Source organism: Falco naumanni, chromosome 4 (assembly GCF_017639655.2).
Source record: "Falco naumanni isolate bFalNau1 chromosome 4, bFalNau1.pat, whole genome shotgun sequence".
In the NCBI taxonomy this organism is placed as follows: domain Eukaryota; kingdom Metazoa; phylum Chordata; class Aves; order Falconiformes; family Falconidae; genus Falco; species Falco naumanni.
Window position 1 is genome coordinate 502,176 of NC_054057.1, and position 25,959 is coordinate 528,134.

Sequence of the window (25,959 nt, forward strand, 5' to 3'; positions counted from 1 at the left end):
TGGAGAGTCAAAAAACCCTGTGAAAGTGTTAAAGTATTGGGGTGAGTTTGTACAAAGCCCCGTACCCCCTCGAAGGTGCGGCTGAGTCACGCTGGACGCATGGCAGGGTGTTTGCTGTTTGCCTGCGAAGGCTGATGTGTAATAACACAGACTTAAAGCAACAAGTAGCAGATTTGCATTCAGGGTAAGAAAGAGTTAAAATAGAAGTGCTGCTGCAGAGGCAGGCCTGTGTAACCTGCAGAGCAGGAAGAGCATCTCCTGACCCGAATCCTCCTGATGGTGGGGAGGAGGGGGTTGCTGTTGCTGACGATTGAGCAGAAGGACCTGACAATGTCAGCCCAATTGCTGCAGCATTTGCAGCACAACAGGACCGGTAACGGCCCCTCAAGGGCAGGCAGCGGGTCTGAGGAGAGTAAAGGTGAATCTCTGATGGGGAAATTTAGATGTTTGAAAGTTAGTTGTGAATAGGACTGGATAAAGGTTCGAGTTGATTTTTACTAAGGTAATCGTGATGTAGAAAAGTTGGTGAATATAAAACCAACTTAATTGGTGTTAAACTTCAGTGAAAAGAATTTGTTACAGTTGTGGGAGCTGCTGGCCGCCAGGAAAATAACCTGAAACCTTTAAAGTACAAACTAAGAAAACAAATAAGAATGCCAAATTCACCAAAATCTTTGTTGGGAAGAGATTTATTAGAACATCTAGACGTTTAAAGAAGGGGAAATGAAACCAAAAGTTAAAAATGATCAATTAACTAAAATGTTGAGCTTATCTTTAATTCAACAGAAAAGTGGAAGAGAGGACCTCCCTGAAGTAAAAGAAATCTTTAACCAGGTATATCTGAAAGTAAATTCCAGGTAATGGGAAAAATGCTTTCCCTGTTACAGTAGAAATGATAAACGGGAGGCCTGCCTAGTTCAGGTAAAACAATATCCCTTGGTCAGCAAGGCTGTGGGGAATATTGCATAAAAACTAAAATAAAATACACTCTGTAGTAGTTCTACTAATGTAAATCTATGTTTTACCATGACTGTGACTTGTTATGGGATGTGCAAATGAAACTTTGCATTGACAACAAAGTACAAGGAATAAGGTTGGTCAGGTGCCTCCTACCACAATCAAGGGCAAGACTGGGTTGGCCTCTGTGTTTGCCACCAAGAAAGATCTTGAGCTCTGCTGCTGGCTGCAACCCAGTAGGCGTTGAGCAGTGGGGACATATGCCATGCCAGACCCTGATGTGAGGAATGGCCCCCTCTGTTATAAGAGGGTCGTCCAGGAAGGAAGAACATAAGATGGCCCATTAAGGCACTGATTTGGAAACTGGAAACCGCCTGGCCGACCATGAAGCCATACAAGTAGCAGAGGAGGTAGGAAAGGAGGAGTTATCCTTAATACCAGATGGTAAAATCCAAACTGTAAGTACAGATCAGGAGCCAAATTATTCTAAAGAAAACTTAAAGGTCATTCAGGACATGAATGATAAAATAAATAAGTGGACTTATTTGAGGGATGGTCGTATAGTGGTACCATCCAATTTAATATGGACCACAGCCGTAATAGAACATAATAAGATGCATTGGGGAGCTGATAATTTATATAAAAGTCTAAATCAGAAATTGATAGGGCAGAACTTGTATACTGTAATAAAACAGGTGACTCAGCGATGTGAAATGTGTTTGAAAATTAGCCAGGGCAACAATGGCAAGTTGATTATTCCAGACTCCCAAGAATTGAGGGGGTACCAATATTTATTAAATGAATGGACACCCCAACGTATCATACAGTATTATAGACCTGCAACTTGGAATCCTAATGAACTTATTAACGGCGCTCGAGAACCTATCTACAATCTGAATCGTATCATTCGTCTACGGGCTGTCTTGGAAATTATTACTAATCAAACAGCTAAAGCTTTTGATGTGAAATGCAATTTATCAACACAGGATGGTTCTCGACTACCTGCTAGCCAAAGAAAGAGGTGTTTGTGGTAAAGTAAATGTTTCCAATTGTTGTTTGAAAATTGATGACAATGGTGAGGTAGTTAAACAAATCACATCAGAGACAGGGAAGTTAGCCCATGTTCCCGTCTGAACTTGGAAAGACGAATATTGACTTGTTTTCCCGGCTTCTCGGGAGCCCCTGGGTAAAACGAATCCTATTTTATTTGTTATGTGGATTAGCCACCTTATTGTTTTTGTCATGTGCTGTTCCATGTTTTATAAGATTAATTCAACACGTTATAACTAACATGCAATTTGCTATTATGGTTTCACCCGATGGCGTTAAACAAATGCGAGTAGTATGACAAAATGTACACACAAAATAACATTTTAATAGCCAACAAGAATTTGGAAACAATTGACTCTTAACAATTCAGATAACAATGTAAGCTGAGTAAAAAAAAAAATAGAATAGCAATGAAAACAAGCGCCAGGAACGCAAAGACGAGGATATGGAAACGCCTTTTATACTTTTTCACCTCCGCCATAAGTTCTTGACGTGAGACAACAGAAAAACGCACCCTCTGCCTAAACAGCAACAGGAAAAAAAAAAAAATATATATATATATATAATTTTGATCTTCTTTCTAATGAACCATATAGGTTAAACGTTTTGAGAACACTCACCTTACAGAATGTTCAGAGGGCGAAATGTCCACTCTAGACCCTTCTTCTCTGGCAGGTGACGTGGTGGTCTGGTGGTGAGAAAACCTTACATTGAAAACGGGGACCTGTCATTTGGCCATAGTGCCATGAATGTTACCATTAACAGACTTACCGGAGTGGTAAGCTCGGGAAAGGGGTTTGGGATTTCATCTGGGCGCGCAGTAGCTATTGTTTGTCACGCGAATGGTCCGTGTATACCTTTGAACATGCGCATGCGCGATTTTAAAGCCCCACAGAATGTGCTGGAAAAATCTGGAAAGACCGCGCATGCGAAATCCCTATAGTCTAGCCATGATAGTGACGCATAAAAAAAAAAAAAAAAAAAAAGGAGAACGTGTTAAGAAAAAGTGTTATTTTTAAGTTTTGGTTTTGTATGTTATTATTATCTGTATTACCCAACTACGCCTATTGTAATTGTGACGTATTACCTTGTGAGTGTTATGATAAATGTTGGGATTGTGGAAAAAGGTTTACTTGCAGTGCCGAGAATGAAAGTAGCGTCTAATAAACAATAATAGGATAAAAAGAAAAAGGGGGGATTGTGAGAAACTATGGACTAGGGTATTGTTTATTAAGATTTATGTTAAGCTCAATGTAAAGTTTAGGCAACAAAATATATGAAAACGCTTATGCAAACAGCTACCAGACACCGCTTGTGAAAGATAAGATAACCGCCAGATGTCCAGGATGCCTCTTGTGAAAGATAAGATAACCGCCAGATGTCCAGGAACCGACAGAAACAAGACAGACAACCCCACATAAGGATATATGAGTGAAGGGTCAATACCTCCACTACATCATGAACACGGAGGTAAAGATGTATAAAAAGGGACTGTTTGAACTGCTCAGCACGGCAGTTGGCGGAGCGCAGACTCCCCTGCCGTCCAGCGCTGTCTTTGCTCATATTTTACTTGCTATAATTAATAAAATTTTAATTGGATTATGATCCGTTGTGGTCTCAATTTATAACAGGAAAAAGTGAAAACTGGCAGAGGGACTAAGGTGAGAAGACGAGGCAGAGGCAGAGGAGGGATGCCTGGCAGAGGTGAAAGAGCGAACCCTGCCCTGCGGGCCCGGATCAGCGGGCACATCGTAGGGAAGTGGGCACGGGCAGCCAGATTGCCCAAAGCTGAAGAACCATCAGGGGGTTCCGGTGACTGCATCAGAACCAGACTGAGAGGCCTGGGGAATCCGCCCTAGCGGATCCACTGGTTAAATTAAAGCTGGGGACTAGAGAAAAAGGAGGTGGGATTTTTAGTGAATACAAAACCAACTTATTTGGTGTTAAACTTCAGCGAGAAAAGAATTTATTACAGTTGTGGGAGCTACTGGCCGCCAGGAAAAAGCATTGTGAAACCTCTGAAGTACAAATTAAGAAAAAAAAATCAGAATGCCATTTCACCAAAATCTTTAACCAGGTATATCCGGGAGTAAATTCCAGGTAAGGCGAAAAATGCTTTACCTGTTACAGCAGAAATGAAAAGGGGGGCCTGCCCAGTTCGGGCAAAACAGTATCCCTTGGTCAGCAGGGCTGTGGGGGATATTGGCACAAAAACTGAAATAAAAACGCACTCTGTAGTAGTTCTACTACCAATGTAAATCTGTGTGTTTTGCCATGGCAGCGACTTGTTATGGGATGCGCAGATGAAACTCTGCATTGACAACAAAGTACAAGGAATAAGGTTGGTCAGGTGCCTCCTACCGTAGTCAAGGGCAAGACTGGGTTGGCCTCTGTGTTTGCCACCAAGAAGAATCTTGAATTCTGCTGTTGGCTGCAAGCCAGTAGGTACCGAGTGGTGGGAACATGTGCCATGCCAGACCTTGATGTGAGGAATGGCCCCCTCTGTTATAAGAGGGTCACCCAGGAAGGAAGAACATCACAAGACCCATTGGGGCACTGACTCATAGTATAAATATTTAGACTGACAAAATTGTAGGGAGAACATGAATCAAATGGGGACAATTGGAGAAGAAAATTATCCAGGGCAACAGTGACAAACTGATTTCTCAGAACTCCCAAGAAAAGGGGGGTCTTGATACCTGCTGGTCATGACGGATGCCTTTTTAGGGTGGCCAGAAACACACCCTTGCTGAACCAATAAAGCTAAAGTAGTAACCAAAGCACTATTGTAAGAAATAGTACCATGATTTGGGGTTCCAGCAGTAATCTCATCAGACTGGGGGCATTAGCAAAAAAGGTTGCACTTGCTGTCCAATACTCAGCAGTGGGTACAATCCGTAGCCGCAGGAATGTTAAGGGAAGGAACATCAGGAATACTATCTCAAGAAATAAGGGAATTAATAGGCAAAACCAGCCTCACCACTCAGTTTGAAAAACATCACCAGGCTTGGTGACAACTAGTAAACTTCACCTACAACCCACAACAGGAGCAAACTGAAGCATATGTGCTCCCAATTAGTGCAGCAAAAGAACAGGCAATCTTTCCCGTTGCGACACTAGGAGCCATACACCAGAAAGTCACCGTCAGACCCCTAGGCCATAATGTTTGGGCAAGTTATGGTCCGGCCAAAGGCAAGTGGCAGTCAATGAACATGGAAGTATGTATCCCCAGGGAACATCTGGGATACATCTGTGAAAACGCAGTAATAGAGAATGAAGATCTGTGTTTAGGTATCAAAAAGGCTATGCGTGCTTTTGAAATGTTTCCACATATTAAAGCCCAGCCACAAGTATTTTATGTAGGAAATGGATGCACATGTGTTACAACTTCTTCTGGTAACAAGAGTATCGATAATTGTCATGAAATGGCAAATGGTACTAAATTTTGTATGTGTAATTTTACCAGAATTGTAGGCTGTGACTTTGATTATGTTGTTCCTGTAACTACCAGACAGTTAATTGGAACTGATTATACCCTGTATCATGATATACCTAAATTACAAATAGGCATGAACATTAGCCTCTTCAAAGCAATGCTTAGACACCCCAACATAGAAAGACTGGTCCAAGAAATAAACAGAACGGCCCAACACATGCTTCGACAGGAGAAACGTGACTCTGAAAATATAAAATCCATCTTTAGCCGATGCAGAACAAGTTGGAGAACATCACTGGTGGGACACCTTTGCAGGCCATTCCCCCAAAGCAACACAAGTATTCTACTATTTAATACATCCCATGTTAAGTCATGTTGGAAGGAATGATCCTGTTATCTCTCTTAAACGTCTGTCTGTGGTATAAACTAAGTATCATAGTCAGAAGAACACAAATAATGTGATCAATGATGCATGTCTACCAAAACCCTTTGTCTTCAGAACTTGACAAAAGACTTCCCAAGTCCCAAGAAAAAGGGGGAATGAAACAGAGCAAGGTCTTGAAAGTTTATTCGGGATGAGTTTGGTACCATGCTCTGGGGGATGCTCTGTTTATGTTGAGATACAACAGAGACGGCACGGCCTGTTCTGTTCCGCTGATGCTACTGAAGTAAGAGACAGGAGAAATGTACTCTGAGCAATCTAGCAGTCATAAATAAAGATAAGGTGGGCATCTGAAGGAGATGAGAAGGCCATGAGTCAGGAGGTTTTGCAAGCTCCAGCCAAAGAATGGAACGACCACCCAAAAGTCTCCCCAAAAGACAATTCTAGAAGACTCCACCTCAAGCTCCGCCTAAACCCCATCTATTATGAATATGATGATTAGATGTCGAAATCAAATGAATATGTATGTAAAGATGTTGTAACCTCTCGTGAAAACTGTATAAATTACCTGACTTTTCACTGAAAACTTTGGGGCTAGTTTGTCTGGTGCGAACCGGCTAGCTCCCCAGCATTGCACAAAATAAATACCTTTGCTGCTTAAAGACAAAATTCATCTCTGAGCAGTTACTCTGTGCCGTTTTGGCATCACCCTCCTAGAGAACTGCAGAGCTGTGGACTTTCAGAAACACCGGGGCACAACGCTTGGCCAGCCTGAAATGTTCAGGAGGCTCTCAGCAGCAGAAACCGTTCTGACTTTACAGCAAGGCTGACCACACTTGCGAGTTTTCTTTTGCATGCTCACACCTGCAAGCCAAACCAGAACAGCTGCACACACAGCAGAGCAATTGCTCAGCACACCTACACCAACAGAGCTCTCCTAAAGCACACCTGGAGCCATTCATACCCCAAGTCAACATCTACAGCGGAACCTGGCCACAAGCTTTGACACAATGTCATTCTGGGGTCAAACTGATGCACACCAAAAAATTAGTAAAACGCACCTCCTCCTCTGCCACGTCAGGTATCGTGCTCCTTCAGTTGAGCTGTAACTGTTACATTATTTCCCAAATGCAAAGCCAAACAGAGAAAATATAACCAAGCATGCTCCTTAAAAAGCAACTCTGCACAGGCAACTGTTCACTGCGTGTGACCAAGGGATGATGTGACCACGGCCCTTCAAACTTTCGGGATGCCTAGGCGGGACTAAACAGTGCTTGCAAACAAAGAACATGCCTGCTCGTTAAGACAGGCTGGTCAAGTTTACCACCAAAACTCTACATCACCATTTGCCAACCCTGTCCAGCTTTGGGTCGCCAGAGCCACACTCAGTTCACTTGAAAGCATCTCCTAGTAGCAGTATCAAGCTCAGAACTGTACCTCCCAGATGCCTACGTGGAAGAAAACTCAAACTGTGCCCCCTTCTCCTTAAGCTGGGTTACAGCTTGTGACAGGAATTTCATCCCACTGCTTGGAAAACCTCCAAGGCTGCAGCTGAAGGGAACTGGAGTTCCCTGCGTCTCAGAGTAATTCTAGAGCTAAAGTGGTGACAGACATCAGCTCTAGATCAGACGATACATGCCAGCACTCACCACTGACCCAGGGTGGCAACCTCCTTCTGTCCTACCCAAAGGTTTCAAACCCAACACACTGTCTTCCTATGGCAGGAAGCTTTTCATTTTTTACTTTTTAACTTTTTACGAATTTATAATTCGTAACACCATTAACGCATTCCTTGAGACGGGACTACAGATACATTATGCAGACCACCAAGCTGCCGTTTGGAAGTGCTGGAGCCTTATGGTGAGAAATTTTTTCTACAACAGAGCGAGCAATGGTGAATAAATAAGACTGAGACAGGGTCCTTTTCCTCGAGGGAAAAGCATGCAACACATCAGCGATTGTTGAACAGACGGGCAGAATTCTCAGAAAAAGCAACCCCTAACTCTTAACAAGAAAAAGAAGGTCATTCCTCTTAATAAAAGCACAGCTGTGCTGAAACAACACAATGTACTCACCTGTCCTCCTCCCAGATGAAGGCGTATAAGCAACATGTTTCTCTGGAAATGACACGCTTAGGGCATCAGGTTTTCTTACCCCATCCTTTCATGGCATCACCTTTAAAAAACACCAAGAAAAGGTCAGTTGTGGTGTTGGCTTGGGAGATTCCCATGCCTGGGGGGAGTCAGGAATTCCACAGTAGTAAGTGCCTCTTTGGACACAGACTTTCCTGAAGGTGCTCCCCGCCTCCAGACAACTCCCTGGACCCCGAGTGGCACGTACAGGTGCAAGGAGGAAAAGAACGTCAGGGAACAGACCAGAAACATTAGGGAAAGGCGAGGGGGGGGGGGGGGGGGGAAGAGAAGAAGAAAACCTAAAAAGAGACGGATACAGATGAGGACAGAGATGTAAAGGGAAAACCAGCCCTGGGCTGCAGGACAGAGGCAGATGATGAAGAAAAGGGGAGAAGGAGAGGGAGTGGGACACAAGCAGAGAGAGTGAAAGAGAAGGGAGCAGCAGAATGAGAGAGAAAGACAGAAGGGAAGAGGGAGCAGGACAGAAGAATAGGATGGAGAGCTACAGGGAATCAAAACACGATGGGTTTGTATGGCAAGGTTTGGGGAGGAGGAGGAAAAGGAGGAGAAAGAACAAGAAACAACGTGTGATCAACTGACCGCAGCTGCCGTTCCCCATCCCCCTGCGGGGAGGAGACAGGGAAATCGGCAGTAAAGTTAAGCCCCGTAGAAATGGGGGCTGGAGGGAAGGTGTTCTGAAGATTTGCTTTTCCTGCACATTCTCCTGCTCTGACTTGACTGCTCATCAATCGCGCTGATTTCCCCAGGTTCAGTCTGTTTCGCCCACGGAGGTAATGGCGGAGTGACCTCCCCATCCTTGTGCCCACTCGTGAGCTTCTTGTTATATTCTGTCCCCCCTGTCCAGCGGAGGAGGGGGAGCGGTAAGAGCAGCTTCGGTCCAGCCCGGGTCACCCCCCCCCCCCACACACACACACACAATCACAGCGGCACAGGGAAGGGAGGGGGGGCAGAGGAGGGGCAGGGGGCGCCTGGGGCACACAGGAGGGGAGACAGGGTCCCACGGACCAGGACTCGCCACAGCTCTCGCTTTGGTACCGCTGCGAAGATGTGCCGGCTCAGACGCGCCTTTCCCCCTCCCTCCTCCCTGCCTCCCTCCCGCAGAACGCCGGCCGCTCGGCTCCCCCGCCCCGGTAACCCCCGGGTGTCTCACGGCTCTTCCTCGCAAGACGCGGCTCCCGGACACGGCGCGTCGCTCCCTCGCGCACCGGGGGCCGCCCCAGGCGGTGGGTGACACACGGACCCCGCTGTGCACGCGGGCACCCGGCTGCTGCGGGGCTGGTCCCCCCCCCCCCGCAGGGCCAGGCCCTCCGTGCCCGCAGCAGGAGGCAGCTGCTGCCCGCCCGCCCTCGGGTTCCCTCTCCTTCGCCTCTCCCCGGCCGGCCCAGCTCCCGCCCGCAGCCGGGCCGTGCCCCCGCTCCCCTCCCGCACCCGCGCCGCGGGGGGCGAGGCCGGGCAGGGACAACCCCCGCCAGCCCGAGGCGGCGCGGCCCCCGGCAGAGGGACAGAAGCGCGAGGGGCCGTGACCGGCGCCGCTCGGCCCCGCCCGGAGCCGCTCCCGCCGCAGGCCCTTCCCGAGCGGCAGCGGGGGGCCGGCTGGCCGCCGCCACGGCAGCGCCGGGGGCACCTGGGGCTGGGGCCCGGCCGCGGGGGCGATGCTGCAGCGGGGGCAGCGGCGCGGGGCGAGCGGGGCCGCGGCAGGCTCGGGGGTCTGGCGAGCTGGGGAGGCGCCGGCGCCCGGGGGGCGGCCTCCTGCTTCCCCGCTCCCCCCCCTCAGCCCCCGGACCCTCCGGGGCCCCCGCACCCGGCTCGCGGGCGGCTGGAGCCCCCCGTGCCGCCCCCCGAGGCGGCCGGCGGGCAGGAGACACCCCCACCCCCCCCCGCAGGGTCCGCTCGCCTCCCCTGCGCCCCCGGCCCCCCCCGCCGGGCTCGCCCCCCGCAGCAAAGCGCCCCCCGCGCCGCGCCGGCAGCCCGGGCCCCGCCGCTCCGGCCCGCAGCGCCGCCAGCCCCCGGCACGGCCCGGGCAGCGCGGCCGCAGCCGAGTGCCGGCAGCCGGCACCGCCCGGCGCTCCCGGCACAGCGCGGCCGCCCCCCGGCAGCGCAGCCCCCGGCCCCCCGCGCAGCCCCGCGCCCCCCAGCGCGGCTCCAGCCCCGCTCCCGGCCCGGGCCCCGCCGCCCCCCGGCGCTCTCCCCCCGCGCCCGCCGCTCGCCGCCCCGGCCCCCCGCTCACCTGCCCCGGCGCGGCCGCGGCCCGGCGGCGCTCAGCGGCCGCTCCGCTCCCCGCCCCGGCCCCGCCGCCGGCAGCCGCCCCGCTGCCCGCCCCGGGGTCCCCCCGCCCCTCAGCCGGAGCCCCGCGGGGAAAGGGGCCCTGGCCCGACCCCTCCCCCGGGCTCCCTCGCAGCCCCTCGCCCGGCGCCGGGGGGGCGGCGGGGGGTTACTCGGGGCACGGGGAGCGAGCCCCGGGAGCGAGCCCGCTGCGGGGCTGGGGGCCCCCGCGCCCCCCCCTGCCCCGGGACGCCTCGGCCGGCGTTCCCCGAGCCGCGCTCGCCGTTCCGGGGGGGCTCTGCGACGCTCCCCTCCGTGCCCGCGCCGGGACGGGCTCCCCAGGGCACGGACGCCCCCGGCATGTGGGCACGTGAAGGAGACCCCAGCGGGGCGCGGAGGGGCTGGGGCGGGTGCGGGGCGGGTGCGGGGCAGGGGGCAGCTGAGCTGAAGGGGGAGCCGGGAGCCAGGTGAACTCCTGAAATCCCCGTGGGGCCGCGGGACAAGGTGGCACCGTCATCTCAATCCAGGCTCACCGACCCGAAAAGGGGTGTCCTAATACCTGCTGGTCATGCAGGAGGTATTGAGGATGCCTTTTCAGGGTGGCCCGAAGCACGCCCTTGCCAAACCAACAAAGCTAAAGAAGTAACCAAAGTACTATTACAAGAAAGAGTACAGAGATTTGGGGTTCCAGCAGTAATCTCATCAGATTGGGGGCCACACTTCATTGAAAAAGTCATTCTGCAAGTTATTAAATTTTTAGGAATAGACTGGCAGTTACACACCCCATATAATCCACAAGCAAGTGGTCAAGTGGAAAATGAACCACCTAATTAAGCCGCAAATTGTAAAACCTGGACAGGAGGCTGGTTTATCTTGGCCTCAGTCATTGCCTCTGATGCGCCTGAGAATTAGAACCAAGCCCAGAGCTAAAGAAGGGCTAAGCTCTTTTGAGATATTGTATAGGAGACCTTATATTATACAAACAGGAGCAGAGCGTCAGCCCGAGTTGAGAATGAAGTGCTTACTGATTATGGAAGAAGCATGCAGAAACAGCTTTGAGACGTAGTTTTAGGAACTGGAGCTCCAGGTCTTGATGGACCTGTGCATAACACGGAGCCACGAGATTATGTATGTGTCAGACCTCTTTCAGGTTCACCTCTGGAACAGAAGTGGGAAGGCCCTTTCCAAATACTGCTTACATCCCATACCGCAGTCAGAGTTAAGGAACAAGCATCCTGGATCCACCACACCAGAGCGAAGGCAGCCCCTAAGTCACAATGGAAATCAACACCTACCAGACCTCTGCGGCTTCGGATCCAACAAAAAGACCGTTGATTGTTTGTATATTAACAATGTTCTGTACAGTAGGAACTCATTCTTGGGACCAGAATCTGTTTGTACAATTAACCCATAATGTAACGAATGCTTTGAATCTGGCAGATTGCTGGGTATGTTCAGCATTTTCCAGAGGTAGTACAGAATTTCCATTTTATGGTGTAATGGTATCACAGGCAAATTGGAGCTGGCCATTTAATCATAAAGGATTTGGTTGTTACAAATCTCCAGATAGTACAGCAGGACCCTGATATGAAGTACAGAAATCAGGAAATTCTACGATAATTAGAGGGAATGATGGGAATGAATGCTCCACTGACAGGATGGCTCAATTTAAACTATACTGCTCTGAATTGGAGTGTATGTGGCCCGCCAATTCTAACACCAACTAATACAAAAGGAAAATATAGTATTACCCCAAAATGTGGGAAAGTGCATCTAGATATGCTCGCTAATCAGACCTATAGTTGCTTACATCAAGGATTATGGTGGTTATGTGGAGACGGCAGGGCCAGGAAAAGACTACCTAACTGACGGCAAGGTGAGGCTGGGGTAGGATACCAGTTCCCCAAGGCAGGATATTTAATCATTCGCGTCCTCCACCGGGTGTTTTGAGATCCCCATGGAAGTTGGTTAAATGAGGAACTAATAACGCCCTGATGACCCAAAAGCCCCTCAGTATTCCATAGTTTTGCGAGATGGCATCTTCCTTCATTAGGGGTGAGTTAGAAAAAGCAATAATAAATATTTCTGCCACAATAGAACAAATGGAAAAACTCACCATAGGCGCTGTACAGGGAGTCCAACAAAATTTCTTCATTAAGAAATGTAGTACTTCAAAACTGAATGGGTCTGAAGAGACTTTTAGCAAAAGAAAGAGGATTGTGTATGGTTATTAATCAAACTTGCTGTGTCTATGTTAACCAAGAAAAACGTATTGAAACGGACTTGCAACAAAATTGGATAACCCCCAAAATACTACATCAAGTATCCCTAGATGACACTTCCCTTGGATTTTCTGACCTCTGGGAAAAGTTTACTTCTTGCCTACCTCATTTTATGTGGCTGAAGCAGCCCTTTGTTGTAGTTATCATAATTATTGTATTAGAATTATTGATTTGTATTACGTTACGATGCTTTCTGTGCATGTGAAAAAAAATAACGATAGCAGTTATGAAGAATGGAAGAAACAAGGGCTAAGACAAAGGCTAGAAGATGGGAAATATTTTACCAGAATCCATACTAAGAATGGTATTGTTTAAGCAAAAGAATTTGCTAAGGGAAAAGAAAAGGGGGGGACTTGATGCGAGACAGCGCGGTGCCCCCGAAAGCCGGGCTGCAGGCAGGAGCCGCCCCGGGGCCGGCAGCCGTCGGCAGGCGGGCAGGAGCCTCCCTGCCTGCAGAGAGGGGCTGGGGCTCGGCCCGCTCAGCGCCTCGGGGGGCAGCCAGGGCAGGGGGAGCCGAGCCCCACCGGCCTGTGAATACAGAGCCTCTGGCAGGGGCCTGCGAGCTGCTGGAAGAAAACGGGCTGCTGAAGGGGTAAGGCTCAAGGACACCAGGGTAAAATCACTGTGGTAGGGGGAGATCCCGACCTCCTACTCAAATGGGCCCCCTGAAGAGAGTGAATCCCCCCGCCCGGGGAGCACGGGGAGTAAATTTAAAATGAACTCTACCTTTAAATTGGAGCGAGAAAGCAACTAACTGATAGTTAGCTCGTAGGTGTAGACTTTGGGCAGAACTAACCAACTTCACTGTGTAAACATGTATTGTGAGTAAAACTACGTGTGCAAGTTAGGAGCGACCCCCCTTGCACCCGGCACCGCAATAAACACACCCGCTTTATAACTTACCCTGAGTTACGGAGTTTAATTCCACACGTCAGACGGAATGAGCAGCCTTTTTACTAAGCAATTAGTTCTTCACCTACCATTTCCCCAGCCACTCTCTCACCTGAATGCACTCAAACATCGACCTGCAGTAAAACTCTCCTGCAGAGCCTCTGTGCCTGCTCTGCAGCCTCAGGATTTCAGGCAGGGAGAGCAGTTTGCTGCTGCTCCTCTCCTGCCCCTCCAGGTGCCTTTGCTCCTGTGCTCCCTGCCTGCTGCCCGGGGGGGATGGGGGCGGGGGCGGGGGGGTGGTGATGGCTCACTCCCACCCTGCAGGACAGCGACATCCACCGCATCACAGACAGGGTCGGCCCGGCAAGTCTCTGCCTCCCCCGTGTATTGCTTTCCTGATCCTGCTTCCCACCTCAGCCGTAGGGCCACGAGGCACCAGCCTGGAGCAGGGGTACCCAGCCAGGCCTGGGGGAAGGGGTGCATCTCAGAGGCAGAGGGGCCCTAATCGCCCCGTTTGCAGTGAGGAAGTAGCTTGTGCAAGTGAGTCCACATCACAGAGCAAAATCCTGCCACAGGACCTGGGCTACCCAGGAGCACACAGCTAAAATGTACGGCGAGTGGGATACTGCACTGCCTGGCCCTACTCCCACCTCACACAGTGCCTGCCTCAGGAGCCCTCAGTGGGGAATTCCCCTGTTTTCTCGCAATACCCAGTATCCCCATCATCACCTCCACTCCAGCCAGTTCACACCCCCATGCCCCTTCGATGGGTGTGCAATTGCATCCGCAGCCCAGCAGCAGCACAGTGAAGCGGTGCGGTACCCAGGTGGGTGGATGCCCCCTCCGTGGGGCAGATCCGTCACACAGCTACAGCACGAGGTAGAGCACAGCACTCCCACTGTGCCCGCTGAACAGGCATGTCAGTACTCATTTCTGGATTTGCTGATCTTTGTAATGCACTCTGTAGCCCAAGGCCTTATTTATCACCCATGCTATCCTCTGCACTGACAGCAGTGCTGATCTTCCTCGCAGGCTGTTGTTTTCTCATCTCACCCCTGACATCAGAGTGCATCAGAAATAACAATTTTTTTCCTCTGTGGCCTCTTAATGTGAGGGCAGTTCGCTGGCATCCCTGTCTAACAGCTAGGCACTGAGGCACAGGGAAATAACAAACATTCCTTAGATCCTGGGCCAGGTGAGCCGTGGGTTTTGCTGGCAGACCCGAAGTGCACCGTGCAGTGAGTATCTGGCTCTGCAGCCACAGCAGCGGAGCGCTGAGCACCAAGAGGTGCTGTGCCAGTGGAAAATGAGGGATGCACCCTGGCACGGCGGTGGAGAGACTGGATGAAATGATCTTCCTGTAGGCCCTGTGTAGCCTCCGCCGGTAACATTCAGTTACCCAGAGTGATTTAAAGAGTCAGTCACCAATATTCGAGTGAGCGGAGGAGGTTATCTTTATTCACCAGCGCTGGGTGCATGGGGGATCCCTCCACCAAAGTCATGCACACCGAGGGGATTCTTCAGTCCCCTCTTTATACAAGCAACTCAGACCTATTCATTAACTTTCCAGGAAATCGTTCACATATTCATTACAATGCCAGGAACTCATTTACACATCTCACTAAACTAGTGACCATGATTTAAGTCCTTGTCTTTGCCACCTTTCATAAACAACAGGAACTTAGGACCAGATAGCCTTTTTAAAGATGACAAATCCAAGGACTTCGCAATTAGTACATCCCTCATGTTAGCAATAAGGGTCCTTGCGTGTTTCCCAGCTTTTAGATAAACATAAGTACATCATCCTATAGGTAAGTGGTGCATCATTCATCATTCAAGAGCATGAGGAGGGGAAAGGTATTCAGCTGCTTTAAGGTTTCTATTCTACAGCACCTTATCTTCTCACTGCCTGTCATCTAGCACCCACAGCAAATAAGCAGGCGACCCGCAGAAGGCACCTTCCTTCAGTTTACAAACCCTGACCCATTCCTTGGGCAGATCGAGCATGAATGAGTGTCCCTGAGTCCCAGAGCAGCTGCATTATAGAGCCTTCACTGCAATGCTTGCAAGGAAAGGAGCACCTCTCAATTCTTACTGCACTTTTTTACCATAACTAGTTGTCCCCAGCACCAAATCTTGTGCGTTTCTACTTGAAAAGCAGTTTAGAAAGCCCTAAATGATGACAAAGTTTCTTTCTAATTTTTTGCTCCCAAGCAAACAAAGTGTTTTGTTTGTCTTGCAATAAAATGTTTTTGATTCATATCCCAAAACTGTCAGGGCTTGGTGAATCCAAAATGGATTTCTTCCAGGATACACAATGAAAAGATTGAGTTGTTCTCACTGCTCTGGTCTCCAGGAGGAGCAAAGAAAAGACCAAACTTGCTCCGTACAGGAAATCGGGCCCAGCTGTAATAATGATGAGGGAGAAACGGAGCGGCACTTTCCTAAGAGCTATTCTTGGGCTAAATTCTAATATATTTTGCAAATGCTGGGAAAGTAGTACCCCTGAAAGCCAGAAGGTCAGTCTTTCTGATGAGTGCTGGCTTCTTACCACTGTGCCACCACCAGGCACAAACAATACATATCTTTCTCCTAAACTAACTCTCAGAGGCAGCTGTGGAAATAAACCATTGTCAGCCCAGCCTGAGATGAGCACTTGAAATGTTATCCCAAATTACTGTTTAGGAGGCAATGGTGGGAAGCCCAAGTGACTTGGAACTAGTGCAACCAGTTCTGCCTCTTACACAAGAGGTCATTAGCATTTGAACAAGGTAGTGACATGGCACTTCACAGGCAGAAACCTTGCTTTGAAGAATACACAAAAGCACACACATCTCTCAGTTATTTGAACGGGGGAAAAGGTTTCTCTTGTCCATCCCAGATTTTCCAGGGCACCGCTATGTGTGTTTACTTGTCTGGAAGATGTGCCTTGTATACCCACCCAAAAGTAACTCACACTCCGGTGTGGAGACAAACACACACACGGGTTACTGGTGACAGGTCTTTCCCAGTGTTGGTAGACACAAACTGTTGGGATGCTGTCAGGTACTGCAGTGCTGTCCCTGCTTGCCGCAACTGAGAGACGGGACGCAGCTTGATGCAAGCAAATGTCACTTTAATTAGCCGAATATCATGATTATATACACACAAGCAATTGTTACATCTAATTCTGATCGGTTCAAAAACTTGCTTATTCAATAACTATGTGGCAACTCCTGCGAGGATCTCACACTAGCTATTTAGCAGTTCAGCAATAAAGACAACAATGTCTGCAGCTCTTGCACCACGTCTTTGAGCAAGCTGACAAACCGACCGCCTTATTCCTTGTATAGTCTCAACCTGATGATTAGTCCCTGTTTCTATACCCTTCAGAAATTTCTCATGTCCCTTTCACCAGGGCTTGTGACCCACAAGCTTGAGCACATTCCTTTCAACTAACTGATTGTTACTTGTGGTCCTGCTTCCCAGGCCCCCTCCTGCACCTGCTCTCGTCCAGCGCATCTGTGTGGTTCCCCCATTCCCGGCTGATCTGCTTGCGCCCACATGCCAGGACCTGTCCAGAGCAGTTTTTCCCCTGTGATGGAAAGTGCAGCACAAGGCTGTGCCGCAAGTCTGGAAACCCCTCCATGCCCCAGCAGAGTGTGGGACAGACTCCCACAGCACAGCGCCTTCCCTTACCTCCTCCCACCCTTGGGGTCTGCAGCTCAGAAACGATCCCTTCCCCTCACGTGCCCTGCAGCTCTGGAGTCCTCATTTGAAATTTCAGGGGCAGAACTTATGAGCGGGGCTCCAACAGTCCAGCTGCTTGGGCATGCAGGACTGGCAGAAAGGCATCAGTCCAGTGTCCAGGGCCTTGGTGCAGTTTGGTGCCTCACAGCACAAGGGTTGTATCGACATGATGAACATCCGACATTAGGGGCAAACTCCATCTGCTCCTCTTCAGGAGAAGTTTAAAGTGGTTCCCAAAGTCAATAGGAGTCATGTGTGCATATCTGAGGGTCTTCACTAATCCATCTGCTAATTAAATAATAATTAAAAGCCATGCTGTCCGCATGCACTGCAATCATTACTTTTCATAATTAGCTAAACGTGTAAGTCAGAACCACTGCTTCAATTTTTTTTTTGTCCGCTGCCTCAGCCATCGCTTGCTTTGACTGCCTAGGCTCTTCACCAAGGCAGAAAATTGGTTTAGCTGCATTCAATGGGTCTGTGCTAAGTACCACTACATGCTGTGAACTTGATGCCTATTTAATGACCCTTGCCTATTACAACTGAGAAAAAGAGATGATTTCAGGATGATGTTCAGCAGTGGTCTGGAACAGCAATTGAACAAATCCAACGAAACCCAAAGAAAATGGTCATGCCGCCTTAAGGTTGCTACAGCAGGTGCTTACAATTAGAAAGCACTCAAAGAAACCCTGGGTGTGGGCCAACACTGTTTACTATGTATTGACACGCTCTTTCTTCAGCTAAACACGTCTGTTGGACCACTTGCATTGGTGCTTTCCCCAGCTTTGGAGAGAGAATAGAAACGGTGTGAGCAAGACAAGAGAGCCACGGGCACAGGGAGGCTCCCACCTGTGTGCAAAACACTGGCCCTTGGGTTGCTTTTAAGACTCAGCCCAGTCCTCACTGCCTGGAGCACATTTTCCAAAAGAATTCAACTCCAGTTCAGATAAAAGCCTATGTTTTGGGCATTGTTTTGATGTGGTGTAAGGAGAGAGAGACACACACAGTAAAATTAGGCTATGGCTGGTTATCAGCCCAAAGAGGCTCCCTAGCACCAAAGTAGGGCTGGGTCCTCTGCTAAGCAGAGCAGAACTGCCAGTTGGACAACTCAAGCTCAAACTTCTCTGGAATAAGGCCCCACCTTTTTCCTGAATGAGTATTATTCCCTTGCCAAACTGCAGTTCTACTCAGACCTCAACATTCTGCCTGCAGGCTTCTCGGGAACAAACATAAGTATTATTTTTATAATGGGGAAAGTTCCTTTTTTCATGCTGCCCTAACTCAAAGCCAGCCAATGCAATTTTGCTCAAGCTTTCAAACAATAATGCCATCTCAGAAAATGTCTACAGATTGTATTTTTGAATGACTCCAAAACCTGGAAGCCTGTGTCTATGTTGCAGGAGAACAGACTGCCCAGTTACACGATTGCTTGAATGCTCCCAGATCATCCCATCACATGTAGGCTCTCAACTTCAGCATTGAATTTAAAAGTGCAGCAGCTTTAGGCATCCCTGGAGGCCACAGTACAGGCAAGTACCTCAAGCAGAAATTCAGATCTTTGGTGCTGAAAACGGTCTCCTGGAAGTGCTCACCTGCCTCCATTCCCTAAAGATGGAGCCTAAAGCAACCATACTCCTAATGTAGGTACCACACCTAAGTGACTAACGGGTAACTGTTGGGCTCACGCTGACTGTGCAGCTCACCACCCGGGGAAGCCGGGGGTCTCTTTGCCTGTGAGGGGTCCGTGTTACATGGCTCCCAGCAGCGAGCGGCAAGATACAGGTGTCTGGCACTGCACTGAATGATGATGTGCACATATGTATCTCCAGGGCGACCAGGCACGGCCAGAAGAAACTGACGCTCAGGCTGAACACAGGTAAACGAGCCCAGCGGTGGATCTGGAAAACATCTACACCTAATCCTGCCCAAGCCTGAAGGTGCTTAAATTCCAGAAGTATATTCTTTTTCACCTGCAAGAGCCCCGGGTATCACTGCAAACCCCCAGCCGGCCTGATGGTGCAGGGGAGCTGGAAACACGAGGCACAGCTACGCCCGGCAGGACTTGGAGAGGACTCTGTTAAATAAAGTCCCCTGAGGTGTTCAGTTCAGTAGGCATTCTCAGGACAGATCTAACATGCGCCAACTGGATGAGAGTCATCTGAAAGCTCAGCTGCAGCAGCCGTTCTCACTGAAAACGTATCCAGAGGAGACACAGGAGGTATGCCCAAGCTTCCAGAATTCCTTCAGCAAGTTGTGAATGAGGCATGAGATGAAAAATCTCTCCCCAGTGGACAACACACAGACAAAGCTCAGCATACACTGCCCTTCCCTTTTCTGTTTCCCTTTGCTTTAATCAAGGACACTCCACAGTCAGCTCGAATGAAAAAAAAAAACCCAAAAGGAAAAAAAAAAGCCCTTTACAAATGCCCATCAAGCCCAAAAGTGTCAAGACCATAGAAAAATGGATGGGGAAAACCCCTTGAGAAGGTATTTAAAATATTCAGTACATATTAAAAAATTTCCCTTTTTTTTAAGTTCACTGAAGCTCCCCCTAGCAAGATCAGCTCCTGCTTAGGGAAAAGTGTGAACTGTGGTTATTTGTTCAAAGGTAACCTTTCCCACTAATATAAAAAAAATAACTGAACCAAGTATTTCAGAAGTTGTAAAGACTGTTTGAATCTGTGCTTCGGGTTTTGTTGGTTTCTTTCATCCTAGTTAACACTGAAAGTTTACTCTTGCCTCTTCCAGAAGTAGCCAAACAGGCAACCAGGGATATTCTCCAGACCTTGGGTCCCACTGCTGGTGACTGTCTGCCTGTTTTACAAAGTACTTGGAACACCAGGTTAACCCGGGACGGTACAAAATACGTGGGCATCAGGTGAACCAGGTCTGGACCTCAGAGCCCAGCTAGATTTCCCAGATCAGTGAATGGCTTTTGAAACAAGCACTACCTACAAGTCCTTCAGGGTTGTCTTAAAATTTGCTCATTTTGTCTCAGGTTTAGTGAATAAATAAGCTTCTCTAATTAGTGGCAACATTTCCTTGAATGTTCTCTATACCTGCTGAATGTAATCTAAATGCTGAGATAATGTTATTCTAACGCCTTCAGGAGCTGGCACCTCTGTAACAGGGACACTGACTGATCTGTGGTGAACAGCAGGAGTAGGTAAGCACTGTGAGAAAGCAAATCTCTTCCTTCATCCAACGCCTTTGGTTGACTAAATGCATGGATTGTTTTTGCATTTGGTCACAGGTATCAAGATCTCAGCTATACTTTCCATTCCAGCTGTAGCAGTCAGGGACTTGTACTTCTAAGTTTGTGCATCTGCTTTACTCCTAAAAACATCCTGAAACCCCTCCATGAGAAATACTTCAGTCACAATTCTTCCTCTTCCAAGTTCCTGAACCTGGATTTTCAAATACATGGCATCAAATTACGATTCCCTCATCATAATAACTGTTGCAAAGAAATTACATGCTTTTCTCCCAAGAGCAAAGTTTCAACAACTGTGGAATAAATCTGGGCAAGTGGCTGGTGTAAAGGCAAAGTATCTTTCCAATGGTAGAAAATACTCATCGCACCTACCTGCCTGAAAAAGTGCTGTGTTGTTATAGCAAAGACATCAAAGCCACAGCTGGCCCTTTTAAGGTCACCTTGAATATTGCTTAATTGCTGGGACTGCTCATCACACTCTTCCTTCAGTCTCTGAATGAACGGCTTTTCAGCATCTCGACTCTCTCCCGGTTTGGGGGAGAATCCCCTCTTTGGGGTGGTTGGCCTTTGCTTGGGATGTCCTACAAAGGAGAGAAGAAAAGACCATCAGGGTCCCTTTATATGTATGGACATGACCTTCCTGTGTTTCTAAGGCCCTTGGGACTCAGCCCTATAAAAGAAAAAAAGGTCTGTAGCATTCACACAGATCTGTAATGACTTTCAAAAAAAGCAAGAGCACAGCACAACGCGTTTCTGCAGGGGCCAAAGCTCAAACCTTTGTAACAGTCATCTCACCGCAGGCTCTGAGCCTGAAGGTCTGCTATGAGCCGGGGAGAGCTCTCCTAAGAACGTCTTACTGAGAACTGAGGTTGTTAGAGGAAGGTTCCCTCTCACCTATGTTAGACATCAACAACAGAGGTCTGCATCTTGATGCGTGATGCTGGACCCCCTTGGATAACAGTGAGAGAAATGGGCACGTCCGGACTGAGATTCAGCTTATCCTGTTGTGGATGTGGGAAACAGTAGGATGATGTCTACACTCTACACATGATTTCTTTGGCCACCTCAACCCCAAGTCTGGTGACTTGACAGAGGTCCCAGATGGCCTTTGTAGATTTCCTTTTGCCTCCAAATAGGACAATGTGGGACTGGAGTTGTCCTTCCCTGAATGCAAACACAGCATGGGTTGCTTGCTATTGGGATTCGCGACTTCTTTTTCTCAGCAATACTGCAGTCTACCTTGCCAGTCCCCCTTGCTCTGCCCTTTGTAACACTTCTAAAGTTGCAGCACAAAACAGATCTGTACAGAAATGCCCCCAGGTGCCACACGGTGCTGACTGTTACACCGCTGACCCTGCACGGCTGCTCTCTCTGCACCGTCGGTCACAGCAGCAGCGCTGTACGGTTTGCCCACAGAAATGGGCCCCGACCGACTCTGGCTCCTCTGACGTGCTCCAGGTTGGCTTGAAGCAAGTCTGATCCTGTATAAAGATGTGGAACCACTGGTGTAGCTTGTGTTCAGGATATCAGCTCAAACACGGTGTCATATTCACGTGAATGGCTCAGGAACTAAAGCTCGCTCACGATAAGCCACTTCGGGGAAGTGAGGCTTTTATCCTAATTTAAGTTCCTATCCTGCCTGGGTCAGCTACTCCTTTCTCTGGAGATACTCGGGAGGACGAAGCAAGAAAGGGCAGTGTTCTGGTAGTGCCAGGTTGCTCAAGCCACTGCTTGGACCATCTGTTTTGTCTTTATCTTCTTAGCTTCCTGAGAACTCTCTGCAAACATCAGGCTGGGGCAACACCTTTGATTTAATGATTCTTGTTGCTACCCTTGTGTCTCCTCAGTTGTTGCTTTCTAGCTCATTCCTGAATACTGGCCAGGAATTCCTGGTTCACTTCTTGAGCTCCTCCCACTAGTATCAAGCTTTTAGCCGAGGAGCTCGAGTCAGTAAGAAAGAGGCAGAAAACAGCCAGACACCTGGTTCCCATGCGTTACTAGGAATGGAGGACATTGGTCTGGATAGATGAAAAATGAACACTGCTGTGCTGGCAGCAAGGGTTGGGTACGGAAGAATCTGGGAAAAAAGAAAAGGAAGAAAAAAAAAAAAAGAGTATCTTGTGGTCTTACAGTCTTGTAGCACGCAGTTCCTGCAAAACAACACAGGAACAATGTCTCCAACTAGTTGTCAGCAATGAAGGTAACAGGGGACAGTCTTCCACTGTGGATGCTACCTACCCCTTTCCCAAAACCCAGAAGAATCTTTCCACAGAGATGCATCTAATGGTATGAGTTAGAACCAATTTACAAAGCCGAGCATTGTTCCAGAGGTAATTTTGTTAGATGTGCTTTAGATATTTTAGATTTTTCAGACTGTGGCCTGGGTGTGCAAGCAGACCCTTAGGGCAATTTTACTACATCAGGCAGGGAAGCAGCATAGCTTTTCCAGAACAATACAGCAGGAGCATATTCCTACTTTTTTAGATCCCTGACTTGCGTGGAGCCACTGGGAGCATGTCTTCCAATTTGCTGGACTGTGTCCTGGCTCCAGGCTAAGCTTACAGGGAACTAGCTCCAGAGATGCTCCCTCATGACCCCAAGTATCTCGTGCTGCAACCGCAGAGAGCCACGAGTGCAAAACAGCCTTTGACACAATTTGTGCCCATGACTGGCATTTGTAAGGAGGAATACCAGGTTTCCCAACATGTCAAAACTAACTTTACGATGTTGCAAGTCCTAAATACTACAACACGGGATGAGAGAGAGAGAGGACTTTCTGTCATTAAGAGAGTTCAACCAGCACAGCCATTGCCCTCTATCCATTTTCGTGTCAGTTAAAGCCTACGCCTTTTTGTTCAGGAATGCTATTTTCTTACAGATTCTTCCATTCATGTACAGGGGCTCTTAGCTGGGCAGTAGGCAGTAGGTATTATCACAAAATAAGAGATTCATAGGAGCAACGGCCACAAATATCTGTCTTTCTAGTGTAAAAATCTTGGGCTGTTGAGGCAGCGTGGTGATGTTACAACAAAAGGCATAGGGAGAAGTGTAAAGGGAAGCTCTTGAAATCAGTCCAGTTTTAATGAAAACAGAAACCCATCAGGTTGCTTTGTCTTATATCTTTCTAGCTTTCCTGTTCACTGGAACACTTGAAGCACACATCTCTGTGTTGTCCTCGTCAGTGTTATAAGCTGTCCTTGCAAATGAAATTGTGCTATTCTCCTCAGGGATGAATCTGAACTTCTCAGTTCGTTTGGGTCTGAAAAGCAGCTTACTAAGCTTACTCTGCCATTCGTGTCTCCCTTCTGTTGCTCTGCACAAAACAGGGTATGTATTAATGATGCTGGCCCTGATCCTGAATGCCCTTTTTGCTGATGGTGGGACCAGGGGGGAGACCTCGTGTATGCTGAAATAATCACCGAACCCCTTTGATCCACTTCAAAACTCCCAGGTCTTTTTTATCTACTTGTGTTTGAAGTAGGAGACATGACAAGTATATACTTACAATTAACACAGTCCATGAGGATTTAGATGGGGAATGCAATTTATTTGCCCTTTAACTGTCCAATTTTGGACATTTTCATAAGGAAAATGAGAAAATTACTTTCAGAGGACTGATAACAAGCAATTTGTAGAGTGACAGATGTCAGAAACAGACGGCACCATCCTAAAATGGAGTGGATGCAGAGCACCTGCATCTATGTACACCTCTTCCTATACACGTATTTCAGGAATGGGATTGCATCAATAGATAAAATAGATATCGCTATGAGACTCTGCATCTCAAAACTCCTTGCAAGTCTGCAGGAGGACTGACCAAAAGTCTAAAGATCAGATTCAAGGCTAAAAAAAATTTGCATGACAGTCAAAGACCAGCATTGATTTAAAAGAATTGTACATGAGGAGGCCAGTAACAGAGGGAACACAACCTAAAGACAGCACTCCAAGTTTTACAGCCTGTTTCATGGCCACACGTAGGTGTGGCAGTTACCTGGAGGACACGTGCTCTCCTATCACAAAGAGTAAATGCCTCACAAGTTTGTGATCCTGATGGAGGAAAGGCTGTGCTACTGCCCCTTAGCCCCAGCTACACTCACACCTTGCCCTGTTTAATGGCTGCTTTGATTGTTTTTTGGAATTGTTAAATAGGTGAAAACATTGTCTGTTTGTTATTTCTGTTATTGCTGTTGTCATTTCATAGAATGCTAAAGGCTACTCTCAAAAGATAAAGATGAGGTTTACCTTCCTATTTGATCCTTACAGTGATAAACAATTTTAGGTTGCCATAATTTCAGACAACCAAGCTTAAGAAATCCTAAATCAGTCTGTGCAGTGGGAGAGAGGACACTTACTCAACCTGTCATGACAATGAAGCAACATTTGAGGACTTACGAATTGGATGTGCCAAAAATTTCAGCCTTGAAAACCATTAAGTGACCTGTGGAAATGCAGGCCTCCTTAGGACAACAGAAACACGCAGTACCAATACGCCTATGTTTCATTTTGCTTTCCAGTTCTAGTGGAAGCAAATCAGCTGTTCTGTAACATGCTGCTACCACCACAGTCAGTTCTGGTGCTTAAACTGGAGTCCCACCGTTATAAATGCTGGTGAGCTGCTGGTCAGGCACTCTGCACAACAAATTTTTCTTTGGATCGCTCTTGGTGATCTCACCAGTTGCAAAACAGCCTAAAAATTGTATGATTCAGAAGACAGTGGTAAGTTCATGTTTTTACCCCAGTAGCTTCGTGAGGAGAATTCTGAATCCTGTCGGTGCCTGGGAAGATTAAATTTAACCTCCCATTTTCTGGATTTTGTTGGGCGTGAAGGAGGAAGAAGAGTTTGAGTTTAGTAAACATGAAGAGACTCTTGATGAATGTTCTAGAGGCCAAAGAGCTGTTCTACATTTTTTTTACTTTACCATCAAATGAAGAAACATGGGGTTCTGCCCCCCATAATAGTAACAACTCAAGCATCATATAGCTGTAGAGATGACATTTGAAGTATTTAAGTAGAGTCTAAAAAATGAGGCAACAGAACAGGAGATAAACTGCAAGCACAAAGAAATCATTGGGACCATGCCCACGCATTTCAGAAGCGTTATCAGCCAAAGGCCAGCCTTAGAAAAGCCTTTAGGTACCTTATACATCTGTTGATGTACACGTAGGAAACATAAATAGAAATAAATTCCCTTCATCTTAGTAAATAAGCAAAGGTATTCTTCAGAAATGCTAAACCCATGTGTTTGTACGCAATGTTGAGGGCTAAGCTGACAATGCCCCAATAGCACTCGGAAGGTTATTTCTATAGATAACCCCTTTTCCAGTCTTGCACAGAAACAGCCCAGGAAATTCAGCGCCTCTGCAAACAGTAAGAGTAGACCCCAGGCAATATACAGTATTCTCTCATTCCAGGTATCTGAGGTGTCTTTTATTTCACTATATCTATCTGTTCTCTTGTCAGAGAAGAAAATTGTAATGATAAACATAAATGTTCCCGTGACCTTAAAGATGTAATAGCAACAACTCTTTGTTTTGACGGAGAGATGACTTCGCGGTTGTAACAAAGAAAACACAAGTCTGTTCAGCTCATGCGTTGGTATGAT

At 48.0% G+C, this 25,959-nt stretch overlaps 1 non-coding gene across 1 annotated transcript; it reads right to left on the minus strand.

The window, feature by feature from the left end:
* Window positions 1-7,397: 7,397 nt before the first annotated feature.
* On the minus strand, window positions 7,398-7,482 carry LOC121088137. Its single transcript, XR_005827843.1, has one exon. It is a non-coding gene; the product is annotated as a small nucleolar RNA SNORD45 (small nucleolar RNA).
* Between the last annotated feature and the right edge of the window lie 18,477 nt (window positions 7,483-25,959).